This window comes from Triticum aestivum, chromosome 1A (assembly GCF_018294505.1).
Source record: "Triticum aestivum cultivar Chinese Spring chromosome 1A, IWGSC CS RefSeq v2.1, whole genome shotgun sequence".
NCBI lineage: Eukaryota > Viridiplantae > Streptophyta > Magnoliopsida > Poales > Poaceae > Triticum > Triticum aestivum.
Genome location: NC_057794.1, coordinates 224,261,136 through 224,276,331, shown reverse-complemented (window position 1 = coordinate 224,276,331; position 15,196 = coordinate 224,261,136).

Here is a 15,196-nt window from a genome sequence, read left to right as displayed (position 1 = left end):
AGAGAAAGAACCATACAAGTTTTTAAGCAAAAGGGAAAGATAAGCAAAGAGCTTTTAAGCAAGAACCATAGCATCATACTACATTAAGATTGTCATACTGGATCATCTTGGATCATATCATTGGAATACTGTGATACCCTCGATTTGGCCGTACATTAATCATACACGCAAATGTGTACGATCAAGATCAAGGACTCACGAGAAGATATCACAACACAACTCTAGACACAAATAAAATAATACAAGCTTTATATTACAATCCAAGGGCCTCGAAGGCTCGAATACAAATGCTCGAAGACACAAGAGTCAACGGAAGCAATAATATCTGAGTACAGACATAAGTTAAACAAGATTGCCTTAAGAAGGCTAGCACAAATTAGCAACGATCGGAAAGGCAAGGCCTCCTGCCTGGGACCTCCTAACTACTCCTCTAAGCCAAACTCCACGTAGAAACATCCTCGGGATCCTCTGGCTCCTGGAATCCATCATCTGGTTGCGACATCTGAGAAGAAAGGAAAAGGGGGGAAAAGAGGGAGCAAATCAACCGTGAGTACTCATCCAAAGTACTCGCAAGCAAGGATCTACACTACATATGCATTGGTATCAATGAAATGGGTAGATCTATGGACTGAACTGCAGAATGCCAGAATAAGAGGGGGATAGCTAGTCCTATCGAAGACTACGCTTCTGGCAGCCTCCATCTTGAAGCGTACAGAAGAGAGTAGATGGTAAGTTCACCAAGTATCATCGCATAGTATAATCCTACCCGACGATCCTCTCCTCATCGCCCTGTTAGAGAGCGATCACCGGGTTGTATCTGGAACTTGGAAGAGTGTGTTTTATTAAGTATCCGGTTCTAGTTGTCATAAGGTCAAGGTACAACTCCGGGTCGTCCTTTTACCGAGGGACACGGCTATTCGAATAGATAAACTTCCCTGCAAGGGTGCACCACATTTCTCAACACGCTCAATCCCTCTGGCTGGACACACTTTCCTGGGTCATGCCCGGCCTCGGAAGATCAACATGTCGCAGCCCTACCTAGGCACAACAGAGAGGTCAGCACGCCGATCTAACTCCTATGCACACAGGGGTCTGGGCCCATCGCCCATTGCACACCTGCACGTTGCGTACGCGGCCGGTGAGAAGACCTAGCAACCTCCATTACAAAGGAAGTTGCGTTGCGCGGTCCAACCCGGCACGCGCCGCTGAGTCGCAGACGTCAAGAAGGCTTCGGCTGATACGACGACGTCGACTGCCCATAACTGTTCCCGCGTAGTTGGTTAGTGCGTATAGGCCAGTGGCCAGACTCAGATCAAATACCAAGATATTGTTAAGTGTGTTATTTTGAAGTAACCGTGGACGCCGACCAGAGCCAGGCCCACCTCTCTCCTAGGTGGTGTCAACCTGCCCTGTCGCTCCGCCACAAAGTAGCCATCAGGGTGAAGGAAATATGCCCTAGAGGCAACAATAAAGTTGTTATTTATATTTCCTTATATCATGATAAATGTTTATTATTCATGCTAGAATTATATTAACCAGAAACTTAGTATATGTGTGAATACATAGACAAATAGAGTGTCACTAGTTTGCCTCTGCTTGACTAGCTCGTTGAATCAATGATGGTTATTTTTCCTAACCATAGACATGAGTTGTCATTTGATTAACGGGATCACATCATTAGAGAATGATGTGATTGACTTGACCCATCCATTAGTTTAGTTTGTTGCTATTGCTTTCTTCATGACTTATACATGTTCCTATGACTATGAGATTATGCAACTCCCGAGTACCGGAGGAACACTTTGTGTGCTACCAAACGTCACAACGTAACTGGGTGATTATAAAGGTGCTCTACAGGTGTCTACGATGGTACTTGTTGAGTTGGCATAGATCGAGATTAGGATTTGTCACTCTGATTGTCGGAGAGATATCTCTGGGCCCTCTCGGTAATGCACATCACTATAAGCCTTGCAAGCATTGTGACTAATGAGTTAGTTGCGGGATGATGCATTACGGAACGAGTAAAGAGATTTGCCAGTAATGAGATTGAACTAGGTATGAGATACCAACGATCGAATCTCGGGCAAGTAACATACCGATGACAAAGGGAACAACGTATACCGTTATGCGGTTTGATCGGTAAAGATCTTCGTAGAATATGTAGGAGCCAATATGAGCATGTAGGTTCCGCTATTGGTTATTGACCGGAGACTAGTCTCGGTCATGTCTACATAGTTCTCGAACCCGTAGGGTCCGCACGCTTAAAGTTTGGTGACGATCGGTAATATGAGTTTATGTGTTTTGATGTACCGAAGGTAGTTCAGAGTCCTGGATATGATCACAGACATGACGAGGAGTCTCGAAATGGTCGGGACATAAAGATCGATATACTGGAAGCCTATATTTGGACATCGGAATAGTTTCGGGTGAAATCGGGATTTTACCGGAGTACCGGGAGGTTACTGGAACCCCCCGGTAAATGTATGGGCCTTACTGGGCCATAGTGGAGAGAGAGAGAGGAGACCAGGGCATGCCGCACGCCCCCTCCCCCTCTGGTCCGAATTGGACTAGGAGGGGGGGGGGGCGCCCCCTTTCCTTCCTCCGTCTCTCCCCCTTCCTTCTCTCCTAGTCCAACTAGGAAAGGGGGGGGGGGGGTCCTACTCCCGGTGGGAGCAGGGCTCCTCCTGGCATGCCCTGCTAGGGCCGGCCGGCCTCCCCCCTTGCTCCTTTATATACGGGGGCAGGGGCACCCCAAGACACACAAGTTGATCGATTGATCTTTTAGCCGTGTGCGGTGCCCCCCTCCACCATAATCCACCTCAGTCATATCGTAGCGGTGCTTAGGCAAAGCCCTGCGTCAGTAGAATCATCATCACCGTCATCACGCCGTTGTGCTGACGGAACTCTCTCTTGAAGCTCTGCTGGATCGGAGTTCGTGGGACGTCACCGAGCTGAACGTGTGCTGAACTCGGAGGTGCTGTACGTTCGGTACTTGGATCGATCGGATCGTGAAGACGTACGACTACATCAACCGCGTTCTCATAATGCTTCCACTTATGGTCTACGAGGGTACGTGGAAGACACTCTCCCCTCGTTGCTATACATCAACATGATCTTGCGTGTGCGTAGGAAATTTGTGAAATTACTGCGTTCCCCAACACAGGGGGCTGTCGGGAACCCAGACCCATCACTACCTGGATAGAACCACCTGCCCCTTCAGCCCCCATCTCCGAACAGTAACATAAGTAATATAATAGTATAGTATAGTGTATATCTGATGAGGACATCAATACCATTGTTACACCCACAGCCCCTACTGTTACATATACTGGACCAATTACTAGAGCTCGCGCATGCCAATTAAATTACCAGGTACTTTCGTTTCTTGGTAATGATTCTAATGTTCATGAGATTATGATGCTGCCTAAATTGGATACATTTGTTTTGCTTACAAATGAAGGGCCTAGCTTGGAGAAGGATGAACATTGGAGCAAGAACACACATGGAGTTGATGGCATGCGCAAGGGGATCAAGAACGGAGTTACAAGTGATGATTTCAGGACTTTGAAGCCGCCATAAGGAGTGCATGAAGCCTTGGACGAAATATACAAGATGCCACTTCATAATATTCGTCCATAGGCTATTCTAGGTGCTGCGTCACCTTATTAATGGGCCAGGCCCATGTAATTTCGAAATACTTAAGTATAGGCTATTTTTAGAGTCCGTATGTGTGGGGAAACAAGAGTTAGGGTTGGTTTCGGACCCCACCCTCAAGGGCCACGAAATTCCCCCCTCTTCCTCCATATATACAGCCCTTAGGGCGTCGTTTAGACTTTGGGTTTTATTTAGATTAAAAGTTCGCCATAGCTGCAACTTCGCGTACTTCGTTTGTGTCCAACGACCAGACCAAGACGTCACAGAACCCCTCCTTGATCAATAAAGCTTTCATCTTATATTCGCAATATCCCGATTGCAATCTCAGTTTCTTGCTTGTTCTTCGTTTGCTCATAGGAAACAGACCCTCGTGGTCAGGCTGATCGTGCTCTGGTGTGGTCAATAACCCTCGGAAGTTGGTTTAGCGATTGCTAAGGCGCGACGTCTCGCACGTTCGTAGTTGGATTGTCAAGGTCGACTCCCACAGAAAACGATAGCCACCATCTCATCGAAACATCGGGACACCTTAGCCTCTATCAAGTGGTATCAAATTTCCAGGTTGCTCGGTGAGATTTTACTGTTTTTCGTAGATTAGATTGAGTCTGTTCTTCATACCTACAGTCCACGAAAAAGCCAGAAAAAAAAATTAGGGTTAGTTCATCATATCCGAACCAATCTGAGCCTTTGCATAATATTTTTAGGGTTTTTGCTTTGTTGAATTTGCGGTTGCATCTCGTGTCAAGTTGCTGGTCTTAGAGTCTAGTCTTTTAGAGTTTCGAGTTCTGGTCATAAGTTGTCACGCCGCCGCCGCACCATCATCATCGCCCATCTACCACTTTTGCTTATCCGCCACCGCTCTGAACCCATATCCATATACCACCACCAATCCGTATCCATATACCACCACCAATCTGTATCCATGTACCACCACCGCTACCATATACCACCACCGCTGCCATATACCACAACCATATATCCACCACGAATCCGAGTTCTTCTCATATTAGGTTTGTTCTTGAGATCAATCTAAATTCTGATTCGTGTTTCCTTTCCTGCGTAGGTCTCGGAAAAAAAAAGAGTCTGGAGACCCCCGGGCAGTTTTTAGGCCAAAATTTTCACGGGCAAATTTTTTTCCCTATCCTATTTTAGGCTTTTCTGAGTCTTTTGAGCCACGTGCCATCATAGTGATTTTTTGTCGCACTTTTTCGTCGTCGCTGCCCTGATTTCCGAAAAAAGTGGAATTTCTTTTCGTGCCCATCCCTTCAGTTTGACGAGGGAAGAGTTTTGAGACACTCGCCATTATAGTGATTTTTCGCAAAAAAAAGAGGAGCGCAAAAAAAGGAGCGCAAAAAAAAAGAGCGAAAAAAAAGAGTTCCAGAGTGTGCTTTTCCCTTATTTACGTGCAGCGCCATGATTTTGTTAGTGTTCTAGGCTCGCGTCTCTAGCACGGTGTAGCTTAGGACCAGCACAGTACCGTCGTTGAGCGTTTATTCAACTTTGCATCTCTGAATTGATTATTGCTGACCCTTTTTGCTACCATACTATAAGCCTTCCCAGCTCCACATACATCTATGTCGTGCGTTTGACTCTCCCTGGCAATCGCTCTATCCAAGCTTTTGAGAAGTTTTGACTACAATGGTTGCCGATCACCGCCTGCTGCTGGGTAAGAACTGGTAAGAATTTGAGATTTCCTTGACGGATTTGTGACACCCGCCACCACCACCACTTGTTAGTAGTCTGTAGGATCATATTCTTGTGTGTTTCTATTGCTGCTAACCATGCCAGGATCACAAGCCGACGAGACTGACTGGGAGAACTTGACGAACAAGGAGCTTCATGATACGTTTCAGCAAATGATGAGTGGACAGGTGCAAGATGTGATAAACATATTTGAAGAGGCCATGGAGAAGATAGATGGCATGGAGAAGACGTTTGAAACAAAGCTCAATAACAAGTTTGCTGAATTGCTTTCGTGTTTTCCACCACCACCACCGGCTGCTCTTGCCGCACCTCTGCAACAACAACAACAACATCGACTACCTCCACGTCGGGAAACAGCCCTCCGCCGAGCGAGCCGTGTCCCTCTTCAGTCGGGCCAAACTGCTGGTGCTGCTGTTGATACTGCTGTGGCTCCTACTGCTGATGTGGAGGAGGATGATTATGTGGGAGATTATGAGGATGAGGTTGATCAAAATCAGAACTACGTGCCACGACCAGCATAGCAACCACCAGGTTGTCCACATGCAAATAATGGCAATGGTAGGGCTCACCCTCAGGTATGAGATCATGACCATCTCCCTAAACTAAAATTGAATATTCCACCATTTGAGGGTAGATATGTTCCTGATATATATCTTACTTGGGAGTTAGAAACTGAACAACGATTTACATGTTTACAATATCCCGAGGAGAGACGTGTTCCTGCTGCTGTTTGTGCATTCACTAGTTTTGCATGTGTTTGGTGGTCTAAGCATTGTAGATTATATCCTATTCCGGCTACTTGGGCTGCTTTGAAAACTGCTATGCGTACTCGTTGGGTTCCACCATATTATCAACGTGAATTACTTCAAAAATTGCAGCGCTTAAGACAGGGAAAAAATTCTGTAGAAGAATATTATCAGGAATTACAAACTGGCATGATTAGATGTGGTATTGTTGAGGAGAATGAAGCTATGCTTGCACGTTTTATGGGTGGATTAAATAGAGAGATTCAAATGATTCTAGAGTATAAGGAGTATACTAATATCACTCGTTTATTCCATCTTGCTTGTAAAGCTGAACGTGAAGTGCAGGATCGACAGGCATTGGCGCGGACTAACTTTTCTGCAGGTCGATCTTCATCATGGACACCACGTGCATCATCTACTTCCACACGTTCTGCTACACCGGCGCCTCCGTCGGCTGCCACCTCCAACCGTGATACAATAAAGCAGGCACAATCACCACTATCTGCCAAGAGCACACCTTCTGGGCCTGCAAAGAGCTCTTCTTCATCCATGGCATCAACAGGGCAAACACATGATATTATTTGTCGACGTTGCAATGGTGGAGGTCATTATGCGAGAGAATGCCCATCTAAGCGTGTGATGATTGTTACTGAGGATGGTGGGTATGAGTCCGCTAGTGACTATGATGAGGAGACTTTGCCCCCTGCTGTCACTAACATTTTGCAGGAGTTCGCTGACGTTTTTCCACAAGACGTGCCACTGGGATTACCACCTATTCGAGGGATTGAGCATCAAATTGACTTAATTCCCGGTGCTTCGCTACCCAACCGTGCACCATACCGTACCAATCCAGAGGAGATGAAGGAGATTATGCGTCAAGTACAAGAACTGCTCGACAAAGGTTATATACGCGAATCCCTTAGTCCTTGTGTTGTTCCTATCATTTTAGTGCCGAAAAAGGATGGTACGTCGCGTATGTGCGTTGATTGTAGAGGCATTAATAATATTACTATTCGTTATCGTCATCCTATTCCTAGGCTAGATGATATGCTTGATGAATTGAGTGGCTCTACAATATTCTCCAAAGTTGATTTGCGTAGTGGATACCATCAAATTCGTATGAAATTGGGTGATGAATGGAAAACAACATTTAAAACTAAGTTTGGATTATATGAGTGGTTAGTCATGCCTTTTGGGTTAACTAATGCACCTAGTACTTTCATGAGGTTAATGAACGAAGTTTTACGTGCTTTCATGGATGATTTGTGGTAGTTTACTTTGATGACATATTGATTTATAGCAAATCTTTGGAGGAACATTTGGAACATTTACGTGCTGTTTTATTGCTCTACGTGATGCACGTTTGTTTGGAAACCTTGGAAAGTGCACCTTTTGCACCGACCGAGTATCTTTTCTTGGCTATGTTGTTACTCCACAGGGAATTGAAGTTGATAAAGCCAAGATTGAAGCTATTGAGAGTTGGCCGCAGCCCAAAACGGTCACACAAGTGAGGAGTTTCCTTGGCCTCGCTGGTTTCTATAGGCGTTTTGTGAGAGATTTCAGCACCATTGCTGCACCTCTCAACGAGCTTACAAAGAAGGATGTGCCTTTTGTTTGGGGTACCGCACAGGAAGAAGCCTTCACGGTATTGAAAGATAAGTTGACACATGCTCCTTTACTCCAACTTCCTAATTTCAATAAGACTTTTGAGCTTGAATGTGATGCTAGTGGAATTGGATTAGGAGGTGTGTTATTACATGATGGAAAACCTGTTGCATACTTTTCTGAAAAATTGAGTGGGCCTAGTCTGAACTATTCTACTTATGATAAATAATTATATGCTCTTGTTCGGACCTTAGAAACATGGCAACATTATTTATGGCCCAAGGAATTTGTTATACATTCTGATCATGAATCTTTGAAACACATTAAAAGTCAAGCAAAACTGAACCGTAGACATGCTAAATGGGTTGAATTCATTGAGACTTTCCCTTATGTCATTAAACATAAGAAGGGTAAAGAAAATGTTATTGCTGATGCCTTGTCTCGTCGTTATACTATGCTTTCACAACTTGACCTTAAAATATTTGGTTTGGAGACCATCAAAGCTCAATATGTTCATGATGCTGAATTTAAAGATGTATTGCAGTCTTGCAGAATTGTAAGGAAGGGAGAACTTGGAACAAGTTCGTTCTTAACGACGGATTTGTGTTTCGTGCTAACAAGCTATGCATTCCAGCTAGCTCCGTTCGTCTTTTGTTGTTGTAGGAGGCGCATGGAGGAGGATTAATGGGACACTTTGGCGTCAAGAAGACGGAGGATATACTTGCTACACATTTCTTTTGGCCAAAGATGAGACGGGATGTTGAGCGTTTTGTTGCTCGCTGCACTACATGTCAAAGAGCTAAGTCACGACTCAATCCTCATGGTTTATATATGCCTTTGCCTATACCTAGTGTTCCTTGGGAGGATATATCTATGGAGTTTGTTTTAGGTTTACCTTGAACAAAGAAGGGGAGGGATAGCATATTTGTTGTCGTGGATAGGTTCTCGAAAATGGCACACTTCATACCATGTCATAAAAGAGATGATGCTGTTAATGTTGCTGATTTGTTCTTTCGTGAAATTATTCGCTTACATGGTGTGCCAAATACTATTGTTTCAGATTGTGATACTAAATTTCTTAGCCACTTTTGGAGATGTTTATGGGCTAAGTTGGGGACTAAGCTGCTTTTTAGTACTACTTGTCACCCCCAAACTGATGGACAAACTGAAGTAGTCAATAGAACATTGTCTACTATGCTTAGGGCTGTTTTGAAGAATAACAAGAAAATGTGGGAAGAATGCTTGCCTCATATTGAGGGGTAGCACTAAAAGGGGACTAGCCCCTTAATCCACAAGGGACCGACCTCCATTACAGAAGGCCAAGTGGCCTCGCCAGGCACGCACGCCTGCGTGCGCACTGGCGCTTGGCGGCTGCGGCCAAGAGCAGTAGGACGGGGCCTTGGGGAGGCGCGAAGGCAGGGCTCCTGCGGAGAGCGGTGCGTGGGGAGGCACCGGCGGCCACGGCTGTTGCAGCAGGCATCGGCGGCAGGAAAAATCGGCAGTAGTGGGCAAGAGCGGGGGCGGGCGCGGCCGGCCGGAGGAGGGGCACCGGCGAGCAGGAAGTAGCGGGGCGGCTGAGGGCATGCGAAGCCAGGGCGCGAGCGGCCTGTGGGTAGCGCCCCGGTCGGCGGGGAGCGGCGCTAGGCGGCGGGGATTGGTAACAGCACAGCTGGGGCGCGGGTCGGGCGAGCGAATGGGCGTCGTGAGCACGAGAGGGGAGGCGAACGCGGGCAGAGGAGGCGTGTGGGTACGGCGGCCGCCGGCGGTTGAGGCGTGCTAGCGGACGGCGGCGGGGCCATCGAAGCGTGTCGTGAGCGCGAGAGGGGGAACACGGTTACACGGGACGCGGGCAGCAGCAACAACAATGGAGCAGCGGCAACAACAGCAAAAAGCAGCAACGGCAACGCATCAGTGGAAAACTGCGGCTAGGCATTAGCAGGTGCAAGTAGTAGTGCAGAGCAGCAGCAGTACAAGGTGCAGCGGGAACGAGTGGTAGTAGTAGCAAACGGACATGGCTGCGACGCGCGTACATGGACGCAAAGCTACGGTGGCAACTACGGTGAAGGCTGTGGTTACAGATCGAAGGGGATAAGTAGGGGAATCGATCGAGGGCCTCACCGCGAAGCTCGTGGGCGTGTTCGGGGAGGCCGGGGCGGTTCGATGGTGGAGGACTCGATGGCGATGACCGGCGGCAAAAGTTTAAGAAGGCGGTCGATTTGGTCGAGGTGGGTGCTCCGAGCTCGAGTTGATCCACGTAGGGGAAGTAGGGGAGGCTGGTGGAGCTCCTGGTGCAAGCTCGGCCGGAGGGGACGACAGCGGCCGCGGAGACGATGAGGGAGCGACAACGGCAGCACCTTGGACGCAGTGAATCAGGAGAGGGAATGGACGAGGGGAAGAATAGAGCTAGGGTTTCGGGAGGGTGCGCTGGCGACGTCTTAATCAAGGGGGGCGAACCACGGGATGGACGACGCGTGTGCATCGACGACTTGAACAAGCGCTCTGCCTCCAGCGCGATGGGGATGAACAGGAGGTTGAAGGAGACTAGAGGTGGGCTGGGTTAGCTACTGGCCCTTTGGGCTTTAGGTGTACAGTAGTTAGGTATCCCCCATTTGTTTATTTTTCTATTTCTATTTACTCTTTGATTTCTTTTATTTACCACAGTTCTGCACTTCCTTAAAATACCAATTGAATTTTATTCATCATGAAACTTGTCACTTAAATACTTCACAATATTTTGGGATGACATCCAAAGTTTGAGGTCAATTGGAATTGTATAAATATTTTCTTATTTTGAAAAGGCTATTTTATTTGTCGTTGGACCACTTTATAAATTCAAAGGGGTTAATTGGTGGGTCAAATAAGGTTGGGTTCAACATGACAAATGATCAGGGGAATTATTGAACAATGCAAACATTTTAGTTTTAAGGTTTGAAAACTTTTACCGTTTGACTTTATTTTAAATTTGAATTTGATTCGTTTTGAACCATCGCGAGACTGACAATAGTAATCCTGGTGACATGACCTCATCAGTAGATGGTTACTGTAGCTTAATTATCCGGACGTCACAATTCTCCTCCACTACAAGAAATCTCGTCCCGAGATTTAAGAGGTAGTGTAAGGGGAAAGGTTTGGTAACGAATCTAGCGGGTCTTCTTGGTCTTGCTTGCTCTTCTGAAAGAAGTTGATCCCTATGGTTGATGCCTTTAGCCCTCTGCTTCAGAGTATCGTGACAAAGTTGGCATTCTTCCTTCAGGATCTTCATCATACTTACTGAAAAGATAAGAGGGAAAAACTCGGAAAGGACGAAGCTCAACACATGTTAGGTACCTGGGGGCTATCTCAGTGAACAAGGCATAGGGGCATCTCTCGAGTTGAAATTCAAGAAAGACATCGAGAGAAAAGTAAGAAAGCCCAATAAAAAGTTGCAAGCAGATAGACAATCGTTTGATGCCTGAGCCGATCATCTCTAGGAAGACGGCTCGTGATTTACATATGGAGCCCAGCGTGAGGAATAACATTGGGGACATGGATGTAAAAGAGAGTCAGGTTTTGATCCTGTGTAACTGTGGGTTATGGGCCCACCATGTGGGTTAAAAGTAGGAAGGGCGGTGACGTCTTGCATGATCATGTAAGCAAGGCATGTCAGAGGATAGCCGGTCAGTTATGATGGAAACAAGGTTGGTACCAAGGGCGAGGGACGAAGAGAACCATTTTCCTGCTTGTTGAACAAGGTGGACCAATAGGCAAAGTTCTCGTCCATCGGTGGTTACCGAAATGTCATCAACAATAGAAGCAGGGTCTTGCTGACAGAATTATACACCGAGGTGTTTACACAATCACAAGAATATTACTGCTTATATCATATAGATCACAAGAAAAGTTAAATAAAACAATGGAAAGGAAAATGCGATTATCAAATTAAACAGAACAATGAAAAGGAAAAATGTGTTTAAACACATAATTCAGGGGTATATCCTTCGCAAGGACAAGCAAAGCATGATATCCATGATAGGATATAATGTAGTAAACTCTTTAGGTAGGGGTGAGGGAGTCCTAGATTAGGGGGTCTCCGGACAGCTGGACTATATCCTTTGGCCGGACTGTTGGACTATGAAGATACAAGATTGAAGACTTCGTCCCGTGTCCGGATGGGAGTCTCCTTGGCGTGGAAGGCAAGCTAGGCAATACGGATATGTAGATCTCCTCCCTTGTAACCGACTCTGTGTAACCTAGCCCCCTCCGATGTCTATATAAACCGGAGGGTTTAGTCCGTAGGATGAGATACAATCATACCATAGGCTAGCTTCTAGGGTTTAGCCTCTACGATCTCATGGTAGATCAACTCTTGTAATACTCATATCATCAAGAATAATCAAGCAGGACGTAGGGTATTACCTCCATCAAGAGGGCCCGAACCTGGGTAAACATCATGTCCCATGCCTCCTGTTACCATTCGCCTTAGACGCACAGTTCAGGACCCCCTACCCTAGATCCGCTGGTTTTGACACCGACATTGGTGCTTTCATTGAGAGTTCCACTGTGTTGTCACCATAAGGCTTGATGGCTCCTTCGATCATCGGTAGGGATGCGGTCCAGGGTGAGGTTTCCCTCCCCGGACAGATCTTTGTATTCGGCGGCTTTGCACTGCGGGCCAATTTGCTTGGCCATCTGGAGCAGATCGAGAGCTACGCCCCTGGCCATCAGGTCAGATTCGGAAACCTAAACTACACTACCGACGTCCGCAGAGACTTGATGTAACGCCCTCGATGCGGCTATAGCTCCCACGTGTCAAGGCACGACTTAGAGACATAACCGCATTGAAAGCAATGTCGCAAGTCAGGCAATCATTACAACATCCCATGTATAATATAATAAAAGGGAGAGATACATAGTTGGCTTACACTCGCCACGTCACATCAAAGTACATAAATAACATCCATCATACAAACACTCATGGCCCGACTACGACGCCAAAATAGAAGAAAACCCAACATGCGACAAGGCCCTGAATCGAACCCCAACTAGGCTCCACTACTAATCGTCAGGAAAAGAGACATAATAACACTGAGAGTCCTCGTCGAACTCCCACTTGAGCTCGTACTCGTCACCTGGAGCGGAATCACCTGGACCTGCATCTGGAGTTATAGTATCTGTGAGCCACAGGGACTCAGCAATCTCGCACCCTCACGATCAAAACTATTTAAGCTTATAGGAAGGATAAGGCAAGTATATGTGGAGCTGCAGCAAGCGACTAGCATATGTGGTGGCTAACTTATTCGCAAAAGAGAGCGAGAAGAGGGGGGCAAAGCACGAGCGAGAAGCTAGAGGAACAACCTGTGCAAGCATTACTCCAACACCGTGTCCACTTCCCGGACTCCGCCGAGAAGGGGCCATCACGGTAACACACACAGTTGATTCATTTTAATTAATTAAGGTTCAAGTTATCTACAACTGGACATTAACAAATTCCCATCTGCCCATAACCGCGGGCACGACTTTCGAAAGTTCAATCCCTGCAGGGGAGTCCCAACTTAGCCCATGACAAGCTCTCACGGTCAACGAAGGAATAGACCTCCACCCGAGACACACCGATCAGACTCGGCAACCCGGTACAACAAGACAATTCGACAGGTTAAAACAAGACTAGCAACACCGCCCGAATGTGCCGACAAATCCCGATAGGAGCTGCACATATCTCTTTCTCAGGGCACACTCAGATGAGCCAGACGTCGGGTAAGCCAGCCCAGAGTTGCCCCTGGTAGCCTCGGACATCGCTCAGTGGGACCAACACTCAGAGGAGCACTGGCCCGGGGGGGGGGGGTTAAAATAAGATGACCCTTGAGTCTGGAGAACCCAAGGGAAAGAAAAAGGCTAGGTGGCAAATGGTAAGACCAATGTTGGGCATTGCTGGAAAAGCTTTAATCAAGGCGAACTATCAAGGGGTTCCCATTATAACCCAACCGCGTAAGGAACGCAAAATCCGGGAACATAACACCGATATGACGGAAACTAGGGCGGCAAGAGTGGAACAAAACACTAGGCGAGAGGCCCAGCCTTCCACCCTTTACCAAGTATATAGATGCATTAAGATAACATAGCAATATAATGATATCCCAACAAGTAAATAAAAGATGTTCCAACTAGGAACGGCCTCCAATCTTCACCTACAACTAGCAACGCTATAAGAGGGGCTGAGCAAAGCGGTAACATAGCCAATCAACGGTTTGCTAGGACAAGGTGGGTTAGAGGTTTGACATGGCAATTGGGAGGCTGACAAGCAAAAGGTAGGCATCGTAGCATTGGCATAGCAAGAGCGAGCAAACTAGCATAGCAAAGATAGTAGTGATTTCGAGGGTATGATCATCTTGCGTGCACAGTTGTCAGAGTGTGACTGGATCCTCACAAGCAAACTCAACGGGCTCCTCGGTAGCGAACTCGTCTCCCGGCTCTACCCAACAAGACAAACAAGCCACAAGGATAAAATCAACCACGTGCAAGACCAAGCAATATGATGAAATGATGATATGCTATGCGGGATGCGATGCGGGATGCAAAATGCAAGATATGACAGAAAATGCATGAACCTGGCCTCAACTTGGAATTCCAAGGGTGCCACTGGAAAGATGAGATAAAAAAGCTGGAAAACGATATAAAGATCATCGGAATCGGAGCTACGGTTCGGAAATGGCAAGCGTTTCAAAAATGACACGGTCTGCGATTTACAGCAAGTAGGCATCTAAACGCAACGAAATGAACATGCTACAGCCACCAAACATGACAACAAAAGACATGGCAGGGATGCACACAAGATGCTTAACAAAAGACTAGCACTGAGCCACAGCCTATTCATCCATTAAGAGGTCCAAACAAGCATGACAAAAACGCAAATGCAAGACAGATTCCAGACTTTGTGAAATTAACACTTGTCTGAAATTTCAGATCACGAAGCCCTCTTCGGAGCAGCAAAACAACATGATACATGACCTGAACATGACAAGTAAGAATATGGCATGGAGCTACTCAACAAGCTTAACAAAAGACCCAAAGTGACCTGGGGCCAAAAGGGGTTCACAAAATATATAAATGAGCACACGAACGTAGCAAAAACATAATCAGTTTTCAGACTTAGTGAAAACTGAGACATGCTGAAATATAACTCACGAAGGCATGTAAACGAGCTTGATGCACTCACCACGGTGCAAGTCATGGCAAGGCAAGCATACATCCACTAAGAAGGCACAAAATACTAGCTAGACATGGCAAGAACAATGGCATAGCATGCACGGATCAACTACGACAACGCCGACAAAATCGCAAACGAGTTGACGATCTGCACAGATTCACCACGAAGCAAAAGTAGAGCTCGATTGACTCAATCTAGGGTGCTCCATAATTTCAAACAAAGACATGGATGGATAGAGCATAACATGGTTAACAAAACTCCTTTACTGGTCATCCTCAAAAGAGGCACGGATCACTAGGAAACAAGC